Source organism: Setaria italica, chromosome VI (genome assembly GCF_000263155.2).
Source record: "Setaria italica strain Yugu1 chromosome VI, Setaria_italica_v2.0, whole genome shotgun sequence".
NCBI lineage: Eukaryota > Viridiplantae > Streptophyta > Magnoliopsida > Poales > Poaceae > Setaria > Setaria italica.
The window spans coordinates 9,124,870-9,146,287 of NC_028455.1; the positions used below are offsets into that span (position 1 = coordinate 9,124,870).

Sequence of the window (21,418 nt, forward strand, 5' to 3'; positions counted from 1 at the left end):
CCCCAATTACATAGTAAGTTCTTTTGTTGAAACACCAAATCATGAAGAGTGATTCCATAAATACATTCTTTTTATTAAACCATCAAACCTCTACCTGCATCACATAGTTTTCGAAAATTGTTTGATATTTCAAGAATTCCCAGGAGTGAAGTATTTGTATGGAAACATCCACATTATCACATTTTGTTTAACAGTAGAAAAGCATTCATAGAACAAGAATACAAAATGTTCACGAATGTATGTATATACTTCCGTTTAATCTCTATTTCTCAAATGAAGTATTAGAACCGGAATAGGATAGTACAAATCTAAAGGACAAATAATTTGTTCTAGAATCCACACTAATATGGTGCATCCAATTAATAAACCACATTGCCACAATCAACCAATTCATGATATAATGCTTGTAGTTACTATCGTAATATCATTACCCGGTGGACTATAAAAAACAACACAAGTGGTCGCAAACATCTATTGTTTTCTTTTGTGTGGCAGGCTTGGTATCGTAGAGTAGTTCACCTATCCCATACACTGATATACATCATTTCCATAATAGTGGAGTAGCAAAATATTAGTATGAAATTGAATATGCTTATGCTCAGCTGAATGAAATATTAAATCGAATATAATCATTTCATTTCTATGTTGTTCTAACTGAACTATTGAAAGTAGTTGTTAGTTATAAAACTCTTCCAGTTCAAATGTTTGTTCCTTTAGCTGTAGAATTTGCTTGACACAAAACGTGTCGTCTTAACTATTACGAAACTGAGAAGCACCTCGTGAGTCTCCTACATACTACGAATTAGCTGAAACTATAATGACATCATTCTAATTACTGCAAGAAAGGTCAGGTCGATTTTGCTTAATTACCTTGTGGTTCTGGTTCGGTTGATGGCAGACAAATATTAATACAAGGAAATTAAGCGTTGCTACCTTGAAAGATTATTGCTTTCTGCATTAGGCTACTACACAGACATATTTGTAAAGGTATATCACTAAAATTTAGGATCAACCAACTGTCATATCTATTCTGACATATTTATGTATCACTAAAATTTTGGATCAACCAACTGGCATGTCAATCTGCCTATAATTCAGAAGTGTCACCAGTTCAATCATCTTGACACCAAAACATGATATACCGATGCCCCAACATGATATACCGATGCCCCAGCATGATCCATTGAACAGCCAAATTGCAGGAACAATAACCGATGGCCGATGCAAGAATTAATAACAACCATAAAAGGAGCCCTTGCTAACCATGCGCTAGTGGAGATGCACGTGCCACAGGCCCGTGTTTTAAAAAATACTAATAATCAAGATTCAAGACTTATATATTTATAGAAAAAATTTATAGTCTCTTGTCACCTCTAAATTTTCGCCATGTTAAATTGAATGTCTATGGGTGCTATGAAGGTTCTGCACCCCCTTTATTCTTCTCTAGCTCCGCCCAGGGCAAGCTTTCTTATCTGGTACAACACATACTTGGTTAGAGGATCAACCTTCACATCCTCTCCATGTTTAAATAGGGGAAGTTTATTATAGTATATTGTAAGATAAATATTTGTGTTACAAGTTCAATATAGGAAGCAATTAACACAGGTCACTTGTGAAGAAAGTTTGAAAACATAATGTAACTATATAAACTAAATGGCTCCAATTGGTGAACAAAAGTCAACTGTGTTGATATTCATACTTAAAAGCACAGGCGCTTTTTTTTTCTTGGTGCAATAGTTTACAAAGGTCCCTTATATCAATAGCCCAAGAAATCATAATAAACTTTTTTAAAAAGAACTATATACTTCTTACATTTCTGAAAGTAATGGCACATCCAAGCCTCACATGACCTGTAGATGGACAACCTATGTCTGAAACAATGATAGTTTCTATTCAGAATCTTCTCAACGAGTCAATTAGCGCAATAGATCTTGAATGAACACATATATCTAAAAGAAAATGTGCTTGGAAGTAATTCTTGCTCTATTCAAATGTCTAGGGAGTATTTCGAATATTATTCCAATTTGATTCTTTGCCTCATCGACAACTCAACTTGATTCTCATTACAATAGTTCATATGTCCAGATTGAACATGATGTACTTTGAAAAAGATGCATAGGCTGAATAATGTCCCCATCCCAATAAACATACCAAAACAAAACAGCTAAATTTAGAAACACACATCCATACAGAGGTAAAGCTTCTGCCTTCTTCCTCAAACATGATTCAGAAATCTTTACAAACCAGCCAGCCCCTAATAAAACATCTGCATAATAAAAAAAGAATGAGCCATCATATTCGAGGATGCGCATTCCTGCTAATCAAAAAAGAAATTGCTAATTCATATGGATAGCAAACTATAAAAGGAATGAAATTAGTTTCTAACCTTGCCAAGCGGCCATCAGCCATTGTTAGATAGGTGGTTCCTTTAATATAAATATCTGATGCTGAGGAAAATGAAATAAATCTTTGGTAAGTTAACAAGAAATAAATATGCTAAGAATTACCTATCCCTCCTTATTAGTGCAATTGATATGCATCAAGCAAGAAATAAGGAAACCATTGCACTAATGTGACCCAACGAACATGTATTTGTAACTTAGGAACCATCATAGTACTGGAAGAAATTAAAAATTGAATAGTGTGACAAAAATTGTACAGATGAATGAATAACCTATAGGTGATACACTAAAAGCTTAGGCCCCAATGAACCATGTCATGGTGCTGGTCTTTACGTGATTGTAACTGAATGGCCGCAGGCTAGCTTTTGCATTCGAATTAAGAAAACCAACCTTTCTTAGATTGTATTTTTCAGAAAACATTTTGCTAGTTAAATGAAAACAAAGATAATCAGGTCCTCGATATTTTTTGTACAGTAACCAACCTAGAACCACATATCCTACATAGTGATACTGCCTATTTTTCAGAATATACAATAAAAAATTGTTTGACAATATGTTTTTATTCGGAACAAAATAACAACCACCTCCTCTCAATATGCTACTCTATCATGCAAATACATCTCATCCGGTAACAACCAGCATGCCTGCATCCTCTACTTTAGTTAATAAAATTAGATAGAGATAATCAACAAAAACTTTTATCTAATAATGTCTACAAACATTGGTCTAGCATTAATGCTCTAAGAAAGGTCTACTAAGGTATATATTAGTTGATTAGAATTCCAACTGAATTGTCACGATTTAGGAACAAAAAATATGTCACCATTCTCAATGAGAGCTTCAGAGAATATCTACAAGAATAAATAATTCATAGGAAAAAATACATATTTGTATCAACTGAACAAATAATTGGTGGGTAAGTTATACCTGCACATGATGCTGTTGCTGCCTGGCTGCCAACACAGATACCTCCATTGAGTAATATAATTTCTTAAGAATTCCTGCAAGGAGTGATGCCTGATTGGATATATTCTTTCAGTCCCAAGTATTTCAACAAACAAGCTGTTGGCAAGAGGTTTGCTCCACATTGGCAATAAAGCCTAGCTAATGACCTTTCTCTATTCTAATTCTAATTAGAATTTGCTTTACATTGTCACTCCAAAAATTAAAACAACCATCCCTGTGTTATTGTATCATAAGATTATAAAAATGGTCTACCACTGGTGTGAGGATGCACTGCAGTACATACAATTAGAATGTTCTAGCACAAAACAATTCAGCAAAGCACTGTTCTAGCCACTGAGTAATTGCACTATCATCTGACATAAAACTGCAGGCAAACAAACCCACTAATTTCTTGTCTCCCAATGTTTCTTGAAAAAATAACTTTATTTAGGAGCAGAGAAATACAAGAAAAATAATGCAGAATTTAGAAAATAGGAGAACAGAAGATATTTAAGAAGTCGAGTCCAGCCTGAGCCTGGAGGATATCTTGAACATGAAGCTTCTTTATGAAATTAGAATCCATGGCCTACTAATTCTACTCAATAACTAACTGCTCACAACCTGTAACATAATGCTCAATCTATTCTATTTAATAATTTAGTGGCAGAGTTTACCTCTTGCTCCCCTTTCCTCCAGGCAGTAACGATCAAACCTCTGTTCCTTTGTCCTGCTATCCTGTCAGTAATGAAGAAGATGAAAACCATGGTAAAGAAACGCCTCGACAATGGAAACACTGAATCTGTATATTGGCGTGCACCTGGCTCATCCTACCATCATCATGAGGTTCATACTGGACCTGCTTGTTGAATCTGCAGTAGTTTTGTTTGCAACACAAACTATTTTATAAAAAAGATGCATAACTGCAAACCATGCTGAATCCTTGATGATTTAGTCATGCTCCTCGAGGAAGTCACTATTCATAGAGTAAATCTTTGTATCTGGGGAAGTACTAAAAGCTGCATAATATTACCATGGCCCTACATGAAGCAAAAAAATTTGTCAGTGACATCTAAGCGCCGGTCTTAATCAAAGACCACAAACATGACCTCCTACCACGATCAGTGTCTGGCAGGTTTACTAGGTAATGTGATCAAACTGTTAGCATGTTTTCCACATGATGCATGAGAATTTACAAACATACGATCCAAATAGAAGTAGTAGTAGGAGAGCAATTGCTCAAACCTAACCTCATAGAGACATAATTAACCTCCTCACTCATCCACCTGTGCCGACAAAAAGATGATAGTGATGATTTTTAACAAGTTCTTAATCAAGTATGACACACGTGCAAAAATAATGACCGTGCAACAAGAGTTCGGACCATGATGAATGGAGGCCAGGCCAGGTTACCTACGCAACGTGGTTCCAGGTAAGGATGATCGCTCTGAAATATCAAGATCATGTTAACATGAAATTCACAGGGCTTAAAGAATTACCTCTTTCTTAAAAGGCTCTTCCTTCTCTGTCAGGATCATCTGAATGTGGCAAGCTGAAGACATGTAAACTGCAGCAAAGCAAAAGTAAATATACTATTCAACAAAACCACATATACGAAACATATTCCTTCAATACATACAATTGATGAGTGGAACATACAGGTTGTCGACATCCAAATATTTCACCTGCAAAATAACAGAATTTAGTTAAACCAAAGTCCCAAACAGTAGGGAATACCATGCACATTTTAAAGAAAAGGAGAAAAAAAGCTGGCACAAGTATTATACATCAGTGTTAATCTCAACATTCTTTAGCAAATTCCATATCAATCTGGCTAATATCACAGGCCAGCAACCTAATAGAAGCAGAACCTGACGTACTCATGTACTCCAAGCCCTACATTGAGACATATATATCAACCAAATAAATGCAAGCCTTTGCATAGGAAGCATGATGTCATCTTTAATTATACCGCATCCAATATACCAATATATACAGAGAAAACTTTGTTAACTAACCTCCTCACGCTCAATAAAACCAGTTTGCCTCAAGTCATACAACCTAAATGCAACTGAAACAATCCAGAAAGATAGATCTCAACATAAAAGTAGATAAATACATGAATATAGAGAAAACAGTTCCTGCGAGTAGCTTACATACATTTGATCTTATCTTCCATAGGTGCCAACGGATGGAAGATACTAAGAGCATGAATGAACTCATCAAACTCTATTACACCATTTTTCTTCTCATCAAACAAATCAAAAACCTGTATCACAGGGACAATCTTAGTTTCATGTCATTATTAAGGAGGCCCCATGCAATGTAAAATGTTTTGAGGATAATCAGGAGAAAATAGAGTATGATATGGTAAATATATCAAGAACTTAAAAAACATTTTGAAAAGAGCAAAGTAAAGTAAGGACTCACCCTATCAAGAAAAAGATTCTAGCCACTTGGAGTTTTGAACAAAGCAAGCTGGAGCTCTTCCTGAGGAGCGATTCAACAGAGGAACAGTTACAAAAAATATTTTATGACCACTCCAGGTTTTTTGTTGTTGTTGTTCGGAAATCATTCTAATTGTATGCGAAGACAAAGGGCATTCCAATTTTGTTCACTACTCTATGTATTCTCTTATTCAACTATTGTTCATCCCAACGTGTCATTGCACATGCATAAGAGATGCTTCTGAGAGGCCTGAATACTATTTAGCTGACTTTGACTTACATCAGTCAAAAAATAAACATAAAGAATCACTATAGTACCAGCTTAACTAGAAATATTGGTGATTCAATGTTTCACCAATTAAAACACAACCTTGGGATGGTAGAGGAAGGAACATGCCAACCAAGCCTACCATGGTGTTGGTATTATCCTTAGGCCAAATGAAACACGCAACATGGGGAAATTCAGGCAATCGATCCTATGGGCTGTCAAACAAAATTTTATAATGCTCTCATGTGTGCCTGTCACATGACAGTGTCCAATCAACTCAAAAACAAGAACATGACAATGCCTAACTAATCGAGCCCTGTGGAAATCATCCAATCCATTGCGTGCGGTGCCTTGGCGGCGAGTTCGCCGATTTGGCTGGTGGTGATGACCTTGTAGACGCCTAACTAAAGGCCTAGCAATATTCTAATCTCATTTGGGACACAACATAACTTTCAATTGAGATAATAAGAAAAATTTTCAAAACAACATATGAGTAATTCTTCTCCTAAAGCTGGATCATTAAACAGCTATATAAGTTCCCAAGTCTTGAAATGTGCGCGGCAAATGAATTGTGAACTTACAGACACAACTTTTGGAGCACAGTGACAACAGCACAAAATATATATGGCAGTGACAAGTAGCACAAACTACCTGCACCATCCACCACAGTGTCCCTTAACAGCCCTCACGGCACCCTGGAGTGCCTGTCTCCCAACCTCAGTGCACCTAACAATAACAGCACCAGATGTTCTAAAACTGAACACACCTCAAACAATAAAATTGCAGACACTGCTGAATCCTAAACACACCCGAATACATCTTCACGCACCATCCTCTAGCACCACACATTGATTGGCTGCATCGCTGGGTTTGTGTGAGCATGCTCTAGCACCAAAACAACAAGCACAAATTGACCATAAAAATGTCATGACTTCTAATTCTTCTAATCTGATTTATCATGGTGTGGACAACATTACTGTGTGTTTGACAATAATTCACATGAATATGCTTGCATTTTTTAGACAAAGTGAACTGCTTAGGAAAAAATTTATAAAAGAAACATGGAAAACCTATCAGTTACAATTGTAAGACCAAGAGCACCACATCCTATAAAACCAAAAGGCTGCATTCTATGTTCTACTCTGATCAAATCTGGTCTCCACAAAATCCTAATTGTAGTCATCGTCGAAAACAAAATGATCTAATATGGAAACTGTCCATATGAACAAACATGTAGTTCAACAAAAAAACACACATCTATTTTTTTTCACACAGGTTACCCATCCATAAGCATCAAAAATAGATGTGCAGAAGAACAATTAGTTTGTTGGGGAGAATCCTTACTCAACTGATAGTTCGTGCTAGCTACCTTCATCAGCGCAACACATGGCTCACTGTGAGATTGACCAGGTTAAACCTGTATGCTGCAGGGTTCACCGATGGGTTGGGCCCCGCCTCCACTGATGCGAGATCCAACAGGGATTGAGCCTCTCATCGCTGTTAGACGCTACATATCATCTACAAGCACTCGTCGTTGGCATGCACACAAAATGGACAGGGTGAATTAGAATGGACACGCGCCTATAGATTAGGTTGCAAGGGAAATATAGAGAGAAATTGGATGAAATTACTTGCTCACCTGATGAATTTGACAGATTCGCTCCTGCGAGCCGCGCTCTGTCCACCAGGGTGTCATAACCTGACGTTGTTGAGGTCTGATGATGAACAAGGAAGGCGGGAGAATAGGAAAACGTTTTTGTTTCAGTATTAGCGTGTTTGTAATGCTGACTAGTGGGCCCAACGGGCAGTGTCTGTAAGCGTGTGTGCGGCGGGCTTATATTATGCCGAGTCGTGTATGCTGTGGATCATCCGAAACATAACAGTGAAAACTGCTCAGGGGTTTTAGGGTTCCTCACCCTTCCCCGCTGAATCCATTCCCTTGTCTCTGCTCACATTGACGGCGACTCGCCGGCAGCCACGGGGGTGTCAAGTGGTATCAGATTCACCGTATCCTCAGCGCGCTGCTGCTGTGATTCCATGGATCCGTCGGTTGACCTAGCATAGTGGCAGGTAGAGTGAGATTGAGCTTTGTGCCATGCAGCACTGGCCATTGCTCTTGATTTCCCTATAATTCCTTCGCACGTGGGTCGATTTGCGGGGAATTCAGCTTCAGGATGCTCGATTTTGCCGGCCAGCTAGTTGGATTGGTCCAGGAGGCGGCCCTCTTGCTGCAATTTTCTTGGATCTGCTCTTCTCTCTGGAGGCGTTGGCGTCGAGATCGTTGGGGATTTCTTGGCAAGTGGTGTGTGATGGCGGTAGAACGGCACGATTGATTCCTTCCAAGGGCGCAGTCTCGATCCTCACTGACGCTTGTTCGTAGGAGTTGATAGTGCCTGCTGTTTCCCTCGGCTTTGAGCTGTGCAGTGCGTGCCTCTGTCAGGAGGTTTCCCCAATATGCAGTGCGCATCGCTTGGCTCTGGGTGCAGACACCACGGCTCCTCCTAAGCCCTCAGTGCAGACTTCATTTGTGTTGGCCAAAATGGAAGAACAAGCAGCTCGGGATGATGCAAGATGGGACCAGGTTACTGAAAGTTTGGATCTCTTGTTTGCCAAAGTAGTGGAAATTGATGTCAATCAACAAAAGTTGGACACTAGGTTTGATATGTCCACCAAAGTGTTGGAGAAATTGATGAAAGATTAACAACTGCTGGCAAAACAAATGGAAAACACAGGGAAGGCAGCAGCACAGCTGACTTTGGCTCAGATGGAAGCAAGGAGAGATCCCCCAAGTCCTACTTCTTTAGATGTGTCAGTAGAGCAACCATTTTATCAAAACACCACAAAGGCTGAAAGAGGCAGTGCTGTTCCAAGATTTGGGTTTACTTGTGATAGGTCAAGAAAGGAGGACAAGTTCCATGCCAAGGTTATTCTGCCCAAAATGACTTTTCCCCAATTCACTAGCAAGAACCCTTGCATCTGGAAAGACAAATGTTAGGATTATTTCAAGATCTTTGACATACTTAAAAGCATGTGGGCTACTTATGCTTCACTAAACATGGATGACAATGCAGCTAAGTGGTTACAAATGTACAAGAAAAAGCATGGGTTAGAGGACTGGGACACTTTCATCCAAGCTGTGGAGGCCAAATTTGGGGATAATGACTACAGGACAGCTTTGACTCAACTGCCAGAATTGCAACAGTTGGAGTCTCTGGAAGCTTACATACTCAACTTTGAAGACCTGCAATATCATGTGACAATGCATAACAGTGAGCTTGGTGAGCTATTCTTTGTCACACAGTTCATCAAGGGCCTTAAATTGGAAATTGGCAGTGTGGTACAGACACAAGTTCCTGAAACATTGGAAAGGGCTATACTGTTGGCAAGAATACAACAACAGGTCTTGGACAGGGGTAAAACAAAGTGGCAAAATGCATCTAACACTGCCAAACAACTGAATCAGTTAACAAAAGCAGACAACAGAAACACCACTCAAACTTCTACTTTGTGGAGAGAGAGGCAAACCAGGGATTATAGAAGAGCAAATGGGTTGTGCTACTTCTGTGCTGAACCTTATAATGCCACTCACAAAGATGTCTGTACAAAAAGGCCTCAACCTCAACCTCAAGCTAATGCTTTAGTGTTAAATGAGTTGGATGTGGTGTTGACTGGTGAAGTGTTGGACCAGCTAGCAATAGAGGATGCATTAGCAACAGATTTCTACCAATTATCACTGAATGCTATTGCTGGCACTGAAGTGGGGGAAGCTATGAAGATTAGAGCATTAGTCAACAACAAGGTCATGCTCATTTTGCTAGATATTGGTAGTTCCCACAGTTTTGTGAGCAATACCTTTTTATCCACGGTTGGGATTTCTGCCTTACCTACAACACCAAGGCAAGTCAGGTTGGCTAATGGTGACACACTTATTACTGATCAATGGGTCCATCAGCTCTCATGGTGGGCCAATGGCCATACATTGAAGACAGATATGAGAGTCTTACCCTTAGGGGCTTATGATGCAATACTGGGCTATGACTAGTTAAAACCTCACAGGCCCATGAGTTGTCATTGGGAGGATAGGACTATACAATTTATGGACCAGGGAAAGAAATTGTTCTCAAAGGAGTGCCACCACCATCACAGAAGCTGCAAGAAGTACCTATCCACCAAGTGGTGAAGTGGTCCCAAGGAAATGATGTATGGGCTCTTGCAGTGGTGGAAGAAGTCCAAGATGTACGGGATGCAGCAGGAAATGAAAGTATCCAGCAATTGCTCAGTGAATTTCAGGATGTCTTTCAGCCACCTACTACTCTACCACCATCCAGGTTTTATGATCATCAAATTCCATTGATTCCCAATGCTATTCCTATCAATTCCAAGCCATATAAATATTCTCCACAGCATAAAGATGAAATTGAGAAACAGGTTAAGGAGTTATTGGCAGCCTGATTACTCATAGTACCAGCCCTTTTGACCATCCAGTATTATTGGTCTTAAAAAAGGATGGAACCTGGCATTTCTCTGTGGATTACAGGAAATTGAACTCTCTGACAGTGAAAAACAGATTTCCAATGCCCTTAATTGATAAGATTCTAGATGAATTAGCAGGCACAAAGTATTTCACAAAATTGGATATGAGAGCTGGCTATCATCAAGTTAGAATGAAGGAGGATGAGTATAACACAGCCTTTAAAACACATCAAGGGCACTATCAGTTCAAGGTAATGCCTTTTGGCTTGACTAATGCACAAGCTACTTTTCTAGTGCATCATGAATGAGATATTAGCTCCTTAGAAAATTTGTTACGGTGTTCTTGGATGATATTTTGGTCTATAGCCCATCAATGGAAAAACATATTCAACACTTGACCCTAATACTTCAGAAACTAAGAGAACACAAGTTGTACATGAAAGCAAGTAAATGTTCCTTTGCACAACAACAGCTGGAATATTTAGGCCATATTATTTCTACTAAAGGAGTGGCAACAGATCCAGTAACACTAAGGACATGCTCAATTGGCCAACCAGGGGCGGGCCCACTTAGATTCAATGGTATTCAATTGAATACCCATTATTTTTGCAAAAAAAATTCATATATATAGTGTATTTTAGGTATATGTATGAAAACAACAAAAATACAGAAGCTAGCATAGACATTTCACTCGAAAAGGCCCACCGGAGGCCAAATTTGCTCTCCCTCGACTGGCCCAACTGGCCCATCCGGCCCATCCGGCCTGCATCTGCCCACGCCCCTAGTCCCCACCGGCCTACCCCCATCGTGAGCACATTCACGCACCACGGCTCCAGGAGTCCAGGGTCCAGGCGCGCGAACCCTAGCGGCGTCCGGCGGCGGCGGCGGACCGGCGGTGGCGGCGCCCGGCGGTAGGCCGCGGCTGGTGGGCTAAGAGGGCGGCGGGCGGCCTGCGGCCTGCGCGCGGCCGCGCGCACGATTGGTGCCTGGAGCCGAGCGGAGGCGCCGCGGCGGCCGAAGGGCCGACGGCGGCGGGCGCGCAGGCGCTGCTGCGGCTACTGGTAGGAAGCTGGGCGGGCTAGGAGGGCGGCGGGCGGCCTGCGGCCTGCGCGCGCAGTTGGCACCTGGAGCCGAGTGGAGGCGCCGGCGCGCCGTGACGGCTGGCGGCGGCGGGCGCGCAGGCGCAGCGCGCTACTGGTGGGCGGCTGGGCGCGCCAGTGCGCCATGCTTCGGCACCGCGGCTCGCCGGCTCCGTCCTCCGCGAGTCCAGTCGGCCGAGCCCCCAAGGCCCCTACTGTCTACTGATTTGATGATTTTTGTGAACTACTATTCCTGATTGTTTGTGAAATTGAGGTGAGCATTTTCAATTGTTTGTCAAATTAGGATAGCACATCAACTTGCAAAATGTGGATGCTCATGAATTTAGTTCAATGTGAAATTGTGTAACTTTTAGGTTTGAACCATGAAGAGGAAGGGTAGTGCCGCTACTGATTTGAGGATTTTCATGGCAAGGGCTGCTGCAAAGAAGAGACAACCTAAACCGGAGAATGTTAATCAATCTTGCAATGAAAGCCAAATGCAACTAGTGTTATTCCAAGGGTAGAGTGGTAGTGAAACAAGCACGGTACCACATGAACCAGTGAGATCCAACCAGCCTCCAGAGAACGGTACAACAGAAGATGGTGAATCCATACCTGTGGAAGAAAATGATTCTAGTGATGAAGACAAGAATGATTATGGCATTGAGCATGATTCTGGATTGAGGGCTTCGATCTCAAGCTATAATGTCAATGACCAAGATTCAGTTAGAAAGGCATACATTGCATTGGGGCCATGTCAACCAAAGATGAAGAGGGATGCTTTTCCGCAACATGATTGTGGAGGTATGCGTCGCTTCCAACATAAGTGGTTTGCTGAATTTAAGTGGATTGAGTACAGTGTGGATAAAGATGCTGCATTTTTCTTTGTTTGCTATTTGTTCAAAGATAACTGCAAATTTCCTGGTGGAGATGCTTTTGTTGTTGAAGGGTTTAGAAATTGGAATATGAAAAAGAGAATTCATAGGCATGTTGGTGCTATTGATAGTGCTCATAGTGAAGCTGAAGAGAAATATAGATTGTTCACGAGACCTAAGGCATCAATCTGTGAATCCGTTGCATCAAACACTACACAATTCAAGGCTAAGTATCTAGCTCGCTTGACATGGTCACTTAAGTGCATAAGATTTCTGTTGCGTCAAGGGTTGGCTTTTAGGGGTCATGATGAAACAAAGGATTCACTCAACAAGGGGAATTTTCGGGAACTTTTAGCATGACTAGCAGGAAACTTTGAAGAGGTTAATCTGGTGGTACTAGAGAATGCACCACAAAACTGTCAGATGATAGATCACAAGATCCAGAAACAACTCATTGATGCTTGTGCTCATGAAACAACTAAATTTATCATTGACGAACTTGGTGATGAGTGTTTTGCAATTCTTGCTGATGAGTCAAGTGATGCATACCTACTGGAACAATTGGCTCTTTGTTTGCGTTTTGTCAATAAAAAAGGAGAACCGGTTGAGCGGTTTCTAGGTCTTGTCCAAGTTGAAGATACTACATCATTGACTCTTAAAGAAGCAATTCAATCCTTTCTTATCAAATATCAATTGCCCCTATCCAAGGTACGTGGTTAAGGGTATGATGGAGCTAGTAATATGAAGGGTCATGTTAATGGTTTGAAGAAACTAATTATGAATGAGTCCCCTTCTACTTATTATGTTCATTTCTTCGCCCATCAACTTCAACTAACACTTGTAGCAGTCTCTAAGGAGAATATTGATTGTGATTGGTTCTTTGGGCAACTTGCTTATTTGTTGAATGTTCTAGGGATGTCTTGTAAAAAGATCTGCATGCTTCGTATGGCTCAAGCTGAATACATGATTGAAGCATTGAAATTGGGTGAAATTGAAACCGGGCAAGGATTGAATCAAGAGATGGGCTTAGCAAGGCCAGGTGATACATGATGGGGATCTCACTACAGAACTGTAATGCATGTTATGTTCTTGTATCCTTCAATCAAGAAAGTTCTCTTTAGGATTGGGAATGAAAGTAAAGGGGCTGAGGCTAATGGAGCTCAAACTATGTGTGAAGACAGACCCCAAATCTCTCGAGTTAATCTTAATCCAAGTCCCTGATCCCCTATCTCAGCTTCCCCCCGAGTTAAGTGCTCAACCTCCAATCCGGTCCCGACCCCTGAGATCCGACCCCTCTCTGCTGGTTCCCAGTTCCGACCCTGCCGACCCCAACCCATACCGCCGGATCTTCCGAAGTCTCTCCACAGTGTTCCCTTTCCATCTTAGCAGTGGACCAACCGAGACCGACCGGTGGACCCACAAAATCTTTCCCCTAGATCTCCCGAGACAGACGCACTCGAGTGGCATGCTCGCTTCAGAGTTCCTCCGCCACGTGGCTCAACTTCTCCGACCCCCGCCGCTCCGCCCCGTCGCCGGCCGCGACCGGATGGATTCTCGCGCCGTCTTCCCAAATCGCAGCGGAAGCCCTCTGCAACCCTTTCTGCAGCGCCTCGCGGCTCGCGACCATCATCACCTCGCCGGACCCCCAGCTGCGGAGCCCGATGCCTCCCGGCTTTTCCGCCGCCCCTCCACCATCGCGCCGCCCCGGTCTGCACTACGCGACGATTCCTCCTCCGCCAACCCAGACCCCGGCCGCGACAGCTCCTTTCCGCCTTGCCAGATCTGCGCCCCGATAGACTATTGTTTCACGCTCGCCCGCGCGGCAGCAACCCGCCTATCTTCTCACCTGTGCGACCTCGCTTCCAACGCCGTTTCCCCGGTCACATCCATCAGATCCGCCGCACGACGACGCCCGCCTCCGCCAAGTCTCAACGACCGGCAAAACCGCGCCTGCGCCGCCCTGTCGCTGGTGCCCAATGGCCGACGGTGTCATCCCCGAAGTCCTGCTCCGCTGCCCTGCTGCTCAATCTCCACCCCGGCAGCGCACTCCATCATTTCTTCCCGGTCTTCGTGCTGCTCCAGCTCTCTCTCCTCCGCCCAGCTATAAAAGGGAATGCTAGAGCCCTGCCGGAGTCCCCTTCGCCATCACTGCCCTCCCGCCTTGCTCCCTATTTCGTGCTCGAGCGCTACCGCCTAAGTCCCTAAGGAGCTCTCCTCTCCGCTCCACGCCCGCCCTTCCAATCCACCCAGCCACTTGCTCCTCCGCGCTGCGCAAAAGCTTGCTTGTTTCCACAAGAAGCACCGCCGTCGCCGTCGGAGCACCGCCGAGCATCGCCGTTGCCCAAGTCCTTGTGCTTCCATCCTTCCGCCCAAGTCTGCTTCTTCCTGACCCCAAGCTTCACCTGTGAACCGAAGGTAAGCTGCCGACCTTTTTCCGCCTCGTCCGACCCCTTCTGTTCGTCCGACCCTTTTCCGCCTCGTCCAACCCCTTCTGTTCGTCCGACCCCTTGTCCGCCTCGTCCGACTCTGTCTGTCCGCCCGACCCCTTTCTCCGTCTCGCCCGACCCCGTCTGTTTCGCGACCCTTTCTCCGCCTCGCCCGATGGCTCGGCTGTATCCTTTTCCTTGACCTGAGGGTAGATGTGTAAAGATTTAGGGACTTCTCTGCGTTAAGTCTGAGGACCCCCAGCACATCTATTCCTCTAGTCTAAGGGTCAGATCATAAGCTTCTTTCCATCCGACCCTTTTACCTTGTTCTTCTCCAACTCAAGTGAACTTCCTCACTTTTTCCGTAGCCTTGCTACAAAGTTTCTGGGCTAGAACTTGCAAGTGTTGCTGTTGAAATAATCGTCTAAATGCTAACCCCCTGCATTGCATTTCGTGTAGAGTTGCATCTCGCCGACGGTGTCTACGAGTTGTACCTGGCGCCAGAAGACGAAGCTGCAACAGAGCTCCCGCCTCCAGAAGCCGAAGCCGCCCCCACAGAAGACCCCTTCCCTTCCTGCTCACTTGAAGGCAAACCCCGGAGCATGAACCCCAGTTTTTCCAAACTTGCGCATGCCTTCTTCATCTTGTTTGTGCATTTACGTATAGGAGTTGATTGCAACCGTAGGTGCATGACTTAGTTCCCTGATCTGAACACTAGCTGTTGGACCGAGTAGTTGCTATGCTTAAATAGGAAGCGGTAAAAGCCGAGTGATTTCCTGTCACTCGTGAGTTTGTAGGAGTTGGCTGTTCCTCTTCTGTTACAACTATAAGGACGACAGACGGGGCAGGGTTTTGGTTAACTCTTTGGTGGTCGGCTGATCGTCCCGTCTGTCTATGGAACTTGTTAAGGCCCGATAGTGGTGGTGTTCGTGATCAAATGTTTGAAAGTACTAACCTCATACTTATTATGGGATGAGGAAGCCGAGTACCGGATTGAACCTAGATGTGAGCGGTCGCCCCATTATCCTTGGAACGGAGTTTCCCCTGCGGCCGCACGTTGTGGCAAGTGTGGTCACAGAACGGCAGAGGCCGGGTCTGTGGAACATTGCACCAAAGGAAATGGGCCCGACACGGGTTAGGGAATTGATGGGGAAGGCCGACATAGGAAGCGACCCTCGGTGGTGCGCGGATGTCGTGAGGTTAGGTTCACCATGCATGGTTAAAGAACTCGAATCGATTCGTCTGCCTCTCACAGTTTGAGACTACTTGATCGCTATGCTACCCTGAGTAATAAAGGAATCTGATGATGACATGGTCTTGATGATGTTATATATTACCCTTTGGTTGGTTCTATGTTTGCTTAGAGTAAGTTGCTAACTTAGACCGGATAATGAACTTAGAATCTGAGCTAAAACTTTGAAAATAAGGATCTACATAGTGCTTTTTGGGCAAACAAACCCCTCAGCCAAAGAGCCCGGCATGTCTAGAAGTGGTGGAGTAGCTTACTCCTGTCGGTTAAGTCTTGTTGAGCTTAGTAGCTCAGCCTTGTTGTGGCTTTTCTTTTTTAGGTGAAGTTGCTGCTCCCGAGCCTTCTTCTGTTGGCACTTGGCCGCCCCAACTCCCTCCGGGTTGGACGGTCGAGTGGGATCCCTCCTCGGACGGCGAGGAGAGGGATCACTGACGTCTCGACTGGCCTCACCAGTGACGTCCGACCCCGGCGCTAGCTCCGCTGTTTTATCTTTCGCTGCTTTTGAACTTGTAAAACTCTGATGTTTGTTTTATTGTCGAACTAAATGGTCAATTTGTATAAATTAGTGGACTTGTTGTATTCTTTGAAACCGCTCAGCTTCGTGTGAGTTTGCTAACTCGGTCCTGTTCAAGTGGTTATATCGGATGAAATCCGATGGCACTTCGTGTTAACTTGACTAAGGCATGAGTGTCGCGTGTTAGGCGACTTAACCATGTTTAGTCAAGCTAATCCGAAGTGGATCCGCCACACTATGCTCACAGTATTTAAGTCCTTTGAGTTTGTTTTCCTGCTACACTTGATGAATGAAATATTTGGATACACAAATGACTTGTGGAATGCTTTGCAAAAGAGGGAGCAAGATATTGTAAATGCAATGGATCTTGTGGAGTTCACAAAGGTAGAACTGGATGTTTTGAGACAAGATTCTAGATGGCAAGAATTTCTTACCAAGGTCACTTCTTTTTGTGAGAAGCACAATGTTAAAGTTGTTGACATGAATGGGAAGTATATTTCTATGCAAAGATCAAGGCAGTTCTACAGAGGTGCCATTAATTATCACCGGTTTCATGCTGATATGTTTTTGGGTGTCATTGATAGACAAGTTCAAGAGCTCAATAATAGGTTTGATGAGGTAAACATAGAGCTACTTAGATGCATGGCATCATTCAGTCCAACCAATTCCTTTTCTGCTTTTAATGTTGAAAACTTGGTTAAGCTTGCTAGGTTCTATCCACATGACTTTGAATTTCAAGAAATACACCAGCTTCATTTTCAGTTGCACCACTATATCAATGATGTCAGAAATGATGAAAATTTCAAAAATTTGAAAAGTCTAGCAGAGTTGTCTATGATGCTAGTTAAATAAGAAAAGGTTTCTCGGTATGAAATTGTTTATAAACTTCTCAAATTGGTGCTTGTTCTCCCTGTTGCAACTGCTGGTGTTGAGAGAATCTTTTCTATAATGAATTTGATAAAGAACAAGAGAAGAAGTAAGATGTGGCAGAAATATTTGAATGGTTGCTTGGTCACATTGATTGAAAGGGAATTCTTCATGCAAGCTAAGGATAAGGACATCATCGCTCATTTTCAAAGCATGGTAGAACGGAAAGTTGTCCTATAGCTTGTAAGTAGTAATCTTTGTTACCATTTTGCTGTTTTAGCCTCTATTTATTTCACATGTTGCCACTTTGATATGTTGATCATTAGTAGCTGGACAATTTCAATTTGTGATCAATTTTATTAATCAATGATGCTACCACTTAATTCTATGTTATAAAACTATAATTTATTCTGTCAAATTTTTTTTCTTGCCATCTCCAATTTTGAATATCCATAGTCCAGATCCTGCACCCGCCTCTGTGGCCAACACCTACTTTACATACTGAACTGAGAGGATTTCTGGGTCTCGCTAAATACTATAGAAAAATTGTTAAATACTATGGTTGGATTGCAAAGCCCTTGACTCAATTATTGAGGAAAAATCAATTTGGCTGGAATACTCAAGCTCAGCAGGCTTTTGACACTCTCAAACAAGCCATGTCTAGCACACCTGTCCTTGCTTTACCAGATTTCAACCAACCTTTTATTGTTGAGACAGATGCTTGTGATGGGGGTATTGAAGCTGTCTTAATGCAAAAGGATCAACCTGTAGCATTTCTCAGTAAAGCATTGTCCAGTTAGCATAAACATTTGTCCATTTATGAAAAAGAGTTTTTTGGCACTCATTATGGCAGTAGACAAATGGAGACAGTACCTGCAGAACTAGGAGTTCATTATCAAGACTGATCACAAAAGTCTAGCATATTTGACTGAACATAATTTGCATTTTGACATGCAAAAGAAAGCCATGGCTAGGTTGATGGGGATGCAGTTCAAACTGGAATATAGAAAAAAGAAAGAAAATGTACCAGTGATGTTTTATCAAGGATGCCTCATTTATTTGTCCTTCAGGCTGTTTCATCTGCCCAGCCAGAATGGATTCAGGAATTGCTCAACTCATATACCACAGATCAAAAAGCTCAACAATATTTGGCACAGCTTGCTATCACTAATCCTGATGCTCAAGGATTCAGTCTGGATAAAGGTCTTATCAGATACAAAGGGAAGTTGTGGGTAGCTCAAAATTCTGCTCTGAGAACAAAACTTATTCAGGCATTACATTCAAGTGCTATTGGGGGACATTTAGGCATCCAGGCTACTTTTCAGAGAATCAACAAACTCTTTATTGGAAAGGTCTCAAACAAGATGTGGAAGATTTTGTGAGACAGTGCTCCATTTGTCAACAAGCCAAGCACTCTAATGCCTTACCTCCTGATCTGCTTCAGCCACTACCAATTCCAGAAGGAGCATGGCAGGACATCTCCATGGATTTCATAGACGGTTTACCCAAATCAGAAGGCTTCAATGTCATCTTGGTGATTGTTGATAGGTTTACGAAATATGCCCACTTTATTCCAATTAAGCATCCTTTCACAGCCAAGACCATTGCTAGAGCAGTTTTTGATAATGTGGTTAAATTACATGGAATGCCTAAATCCATTGTGTCTGACATAGATAAAATATTCACAAGTGCATTCTGGAAGGAGATGTTTCAATTGCTGGGTACTCAATTACTGATGAGCTCTGTATACCACTCCCAAACTGATGGACAGACTGAAAGAGTCAATCAATGTTTGGAGATGTACCTTAGGTGTGCAGTACATGAGGATCCAAAATAATGGAAGTCATGACTACATCAAGCTGAGTTTTGGTATAATACATCCCATCACACCTCTCTGGGCTGCTCTCCTTTCAAAGTCCTTTATGGACATGATCCTAATATTGGAGCTTTTCCTGCTATCTCTACAAACACAACTTTGTCAGTGACAGAGATGATTCAGGAACTGCAAGCACAGGCTACTGTTCTCAAGGAACACTTGCACAGGGCTCAGAACAAAATGAAAGCCACTGCTGATCGAAAAACACGTCCCAAGAGTATCAAATTGGCGAACATGTGCTGCTCAAACTGCAACCATATGCCCAGACGTCATTGGTGAACAGACCATACCCCAAGCTTGCTTTCAAGTATTTCGATCCATACCAGGTCCTAAATAAAATTGGGAAAGCTGCCTACAAATTGGATTTGCCGGAGGATTCACAAATCCATCCGGTCTTCCATATATCACAACTCAAACCTTTTTTACCTAACTATACACCAATTTTTTCTGATTTGCCTAAGGTTACAGCTCTCGATGACAAGGAGGTGATGCCTGAACAAGTGTTGCAGAGGCGCTTGGTCAAGAGAGGCGGCAAGGCCATCCATCAGGCTCTGATCAAATGGACCAATCTGCCGGGGGAAGCTACAACATGGGAGGATTGGTATGTCTTGCAGATTCGCTTCCCTGGCTGCCTTGCTGGAGGACCAGCAAGTTCTGAAGGAGGCGGAAATGTCAGCGGCGTGGAAAGGGCTCCCGCAGTGTACACGTGCACTGCCTGTCCGGCGTGGAAAGGATCCGTACCAGGTCCGACGTGGATTGGTAGGGACTGGGTTTCTCGTCAGCGGCGTGGAAAGGCCTCCCGCAGGCCTGTGCACTGCCTGGGGCACGCGCCATGGTTGAACTCCGCCCCGTCTTGAGCTCCTCCGCGTGGACCTCCGTCAGCCACCTCGATTCGCTCGGACCCATCTCAATCCACTGCCGCAAGCCTCGATTCGCCTCGATGCGAAGCAGGTCGAATTTTCCGGCACACTCATCGTCGGGCGGCCGAGCAACCCGTGCGCACAAACGCACGAGGGCGGGTCGCAGTGTGCGGCGCTGAGGCCGTAGCTGAGCTTCTTGAGCCGCGCTGTGATCTTGTCGAAGTGGACCGACTCCTGCTGCCCGTCGCGCTTCACCAAGTATATCGCGTCGCCGCCGCCAATCCTGCCCGCGTTGGGCTTTCGGGATGGAGGGGGATCTTAGGATTGGCTGGGGAGGGCAGGGGTGACTGGTGAGGGCGGCGCGGATGGATGGGGAAGGGGATGGGATGGGCGCGGCAGGAAGGAAAGAAACGGGAAAGAGAAGCATGATTCGCGGGCGGGAATGGGAAGGGTGTGGCGAAAAAAGAGGCCAATTTTCAACGACGAACGGCATAGTGCACGTTCGACGGGAATTTTTACATAGGCCAATTTTCAACGACAAACGGCATAGCGCACGTTCAACGGGAATTTTTACATCGAACGTTCCGTTGCAATATCGAAATAAAATATCTGTAACATCAAAAAATTTACAGTTACAACATTAAAAAAATATGCAAAAAAATGACTACGTCGTTCGACTCCAGGATAGAAAAGTCTCACCGCAAAATGAACATTATGCTTCATACAACATTCATTATGAAACATACAGAACTAATAGTTGCAACATTAATGTTTAACTATTGAAACATACGTTGAGGCAAAGATTCCGAACGTCCGTACTGTAGCATTACCGCACGATGAAATGTCTCACCCCTCGTTGTAATCTTATGCATGGAACACATTCCACCTGAACTGAGCCCTCTGTGAGAGAGGTTGGATGGGTTTAGTCTGGATGGAAATTGACATCAATTCTCACTCTGTTTAGTATTTTTTATAGACTCGTTCTTTTTAGTATTGATATAGATTACCCAAAAAAATAAGCATGGGCGAAAAAACGAGTCCCGCTGGGCGAAGTTTTTTTTTTCATGTGTACTTATTTTCCACCTTGCCTTTTCATCTTTTTTTCTCTTATTTTATTTAACATTGCAAAGAAAATCGGAC

General features: G+C 43.2%; 1 long non-coding RNA gene across 1 annotated transcript; it reads right to left on the bottom strand.

Moving 5' to 3' along the window:
• Positions 1 to 1,960: 1,960 nt before the first annotated feature.
• On the bottom strand, positions 1,961 to 4,046 carry LOC111257672. The gene is made up of 3 exons (XR_002678283.1): positions 3,330 to 4,046; positions 2,387 to 2,447; positions 1,961 to 2,266 (listed from the first exon to the last, which is right to left on the bottom strand). It is a non-coding gene; the product is annotated as an uncharacterized LOC111257672 (long non-coding RNA).
• Between the last annotated feature and the right edge of the window lie 17,372 nt (positions 4,047 to 21,418).